The sequence below is a fragment of the Anastrepha obliqua genome, chromosome 4 (genome assembly GCF_027943255.1).
Source record: "Anastrepha obliqua isolate idAnaObli1 chromosome 4, idAnaObli1_1.0, whole genome shotgun sequence".
In the NCBI taxonomy this organism is placed as follows: domain Eukaryota; kingdom Metazoa; phylum Arthropoda; class Insecta; order Diptera; family Tephritidae; genus Anastrepha; species Anastrepha obliqua.
The window spans coordinates 92456870-92460430 of record NC_072895.1 but is presented as its reverse complement, the minus strand read 5'-3'; positions in this window follow the sequence as shown (position 1 = coordinate 92460430).

The following is a 3561-nucleotide window of genomic DNA, read 5'->3' as shown; positions in this document are numbered from 1 at the left end:
AAGGAGTGAACGCAGATCGGAGAATGGTTTTGCCAGCAATAATGAGTGGGCGTGTGAGCGTAACAGCGAGGCGCTAGTTTGTGAGGGAATAGTGAACACTGATAAAAATAATTTTATATAATAATTTTTTTTAACTTCGCTCTATCAATCAACTTTTTTAGACGTTTACAGGGTCCGGCACTCGATGTGTAAACACTTAAAAAAGCCATTCATTTAGTTTGAAAAATTACTTTTATTCAATTCAAAGTAAAAATTGTGTGAAAATAATTCAAAATTAAGAATCAGTTTACTATTACTCGATATGACCACCTTTTGTCTTGACTATTGCCTTGAGGCGGTCCAGAAACGAATCGCAAGCTGCCCGAATGTGACTTGCAGGTACTTTGGCCCACTCGCGGACAATGAAATTTTTCAGCGCCTCAAGATTGGTGAATCTTTTAGTTCGTACCTTATGGCCCAAAGAGAATAATCGATCGGATTCGCATCTGGTGAATTTGAGAGCCATTGGTTGGACGTTATGAAGTTGGACGTATGGAAGTCGGAACGTTGTTTTTTAACCATTCTTGATTCACTAGAGCTTTGTTAAATGGTGCCGAGTCATGTTGAAACATCCATGGTCTGCCGTCGAAATGTTTGTCCGCCCACGTCTTCCGGCCCACCCTCCAGAATACATTCAATACAATTCGAAAAATGTTCTTGTCAGGAAGCACAATGTTTGGAAATTGACCGCTTTCGGCCAAGCGAAGCAACTTCTTCGCTCTCTCACGTCTGACTTGTTGCTACTTTGGTGTGAGATCTTGCGCGTTTTGGATCTTGTAAGGTTTGACTTTGAGTTCATTTTTCTGTATGCGGCGGATGCTACGATCAGAATTTTCAGTTCTTTCGCCATTTGATTGGCACTTCGTCGGGGGTCAAGAATTTCGTTCAAGACTTTTTGAACCATTTCACCTGACATTGCAGTCTTTTAATGACCAACCCCATGACGTTTCGCGATGCTACCAGTATCAATTATACTGATTTTCGTTTTTCGCGTATACTCTCGGCAAAATGCTTCCGCGCGCTTGTAAACAATACTCTGGACAGTCAATTAGCCCGTGCATCAGCTGCGCGTTCGGTCTGAAGTTGGTTACACTTCTAATGTGCCGGACTCTGTATATGCAATACAAAGTTGTACAGAGTCCAAAATCAGGATCGAATGATAGAACTGGAACATTGTAATTCAATCAGAAGCCTCTAATCTTTTTTCTTCTTTTTCTTTTGTTTTTTGAAGGAGAGGTGGAGGTAGGGTTCCAAATGCCTTCTCACTTACAGCGACCGTCGAGACTTCCTTCTCGGGACTACTTTCTGCATTATTTCGGGAGGGCCCAGAATGACATCCATGAAATGGACCAGATCTTTTCACACACGCCTAGGTCCACCATGCTTGTAGCCACCTTCATGCTATAGACTCGTCTTCTTACGTCACTACCTGTGAGGCTTCGCTTTGTTGTACTGCATCGAAGTCTATCTTTTTTCTTCGTAATACGCCTTCAACCTATCTTTTAACCGCATTCCAATTATCATCACGTTCAAGCATCTTGCCGATCACGTTGGTCAACGCGATGTTCGCAATTTGCTCCAACAGAGCATCTCCTTCCACGAGCCATCTGTCGCCATTAAAGGACGTGTGTTCGGCGTCAACGTGCGGTGCTTCGCAGTATAGACCCCAGCTGGGGTCACTTACCTTACCCTTCCGGTATAGGTATTTTCGGCAGTATCCGTGGCCCGAGAGCAGCTGCGTCATGAAATAGCCCACTTCCCGGAAGTTCGTTTGAACCCATGTACCTACTGTCGGAATCAGCTTCGCCGTCCATCTCGTGCCACTATATACAGTGTCCCACCGGCGTTGACCCCGCTGCATGGTTTGGCATCTCCGTTCTGCGGCGTTAGTGGTGACGTATTTTTTCCTAGAGTTCCACGCATCTACTCATTCACGGGCCATAAGGCCGATAGGTATCTCCCCGCTGATCACAAAATGTACTGCGCCTTAGACAGCTGTATTTTAGAACTGGCTTTTCACTGGCTCGCTGTAAGTATTTGGAAATATGTATGAGACCTTCAATAGGAAGATGTTTGCAGCCAGCCAGAGGTTTTGATGTAAGGAAAATGGTTGATGGGATTTAAGCTGGAGCATTGCTGCAGGTCGTTGAAGAATGGAGCACCCAATGACTTTAATTTTCTAGCTGCCACACCCAGAAATTTACAGAGAAAATGCTAAACAGTCTGCTTCTCTGAAAGGTCTCACCCAGCTTTGCAATGGGGGTTAAATGTTAAACCCAGCTTTTTCGCGTGTGTGCGGATCGTGCAATGGCCAGTAAACACAACTACGAGTTTGGAAATTGAATGGCGTGAAGTCTTCAGGACTTTCTAAGTCCTGCATCTATTGTAATGGGAAATAAAAGAGTGGATGAGTGTGCAAGGAAAGGCACTGAACTTGTCCTTCAGCGATTGGCAGAGGACATAAGCATTCCTCTAAACGGGCTGTACACTGCGACTGACTTGAGACTGGTCATTGATTACTAACTGCAGGGTCTCCAAAGCGCTCTGCCCCCATATGAATCTTAAAAGGACACAATTTCTACTCGGGTTTAACAGATCAACTACCAGCATTCTCACAAGGGTTATAACGGGTCATTACACTATTGGCACCCTAGCCAGTAGGATGGGTGTACCTAACAATCACTTCTACAGGAGTTGTGAAGATAAAGAAGAAATTGAGTCGGTACAACACCTCCTCTGTGAATGACTTGCACTTCAAATAAGCCCAGGAACATTTCCAAAATGTCTCACTACAGAGACTAGTTACATTCTTAAGAAGGTATAAGTGGTTTAAACAACTTAGTTAGGGGAAGGAAATCAAATGCAGTTGGGTTTTGGTTGGGCAAATCACAATGGGTTTTGGGGCCACCTGGGTAACCTAGTCTAACCTATTCCTTCGTGGAATTAAAAACGGCTCTAAATTGCCAGGTCTGAGGCCATACTTATTATATAAGGTCCAATCAGTTGGCTGGCAATCTATTACATAATCTCGGAGGGTATTTATCTCGCAATGAATGAGTGTAGCATTTCGTCACCGCCTTTGAATAGCTCAGCTCGAATACTATGAGCACTGGGGGCCTTGTTGTTCATAAAGTAACTTTTTGATATTCTCAACTCATCTTTACCGAATGAAGGGACATGTGCGTATGCCGATCTGGATTCTTTGCTAGATGCGCCACTAGTGTTTTCATTCAACAGCTTTAAGAAATATCCCCACCGTATCTTCAATATACTTTGGGCATCGGTTACTAGCTTTGTGTGCCGCTATTTACAAGAACCAGGTTAGGTTCGGTTGATTTAGCTGGCTGAAAGCCATCATATATACCTATTGGTCCTTAGTGTTAACATATGGAGCTAGACCTTTACGTTTCTTTGTAGTGGGCATCTTGTAATACGTCTGCGTCTTTTGCGAATCTAAGTAAACTCTGAAGCTCTAGCCCCGAGAGGCATTCTAACTTCTTCTCTGACAAGAACCAGGAAATG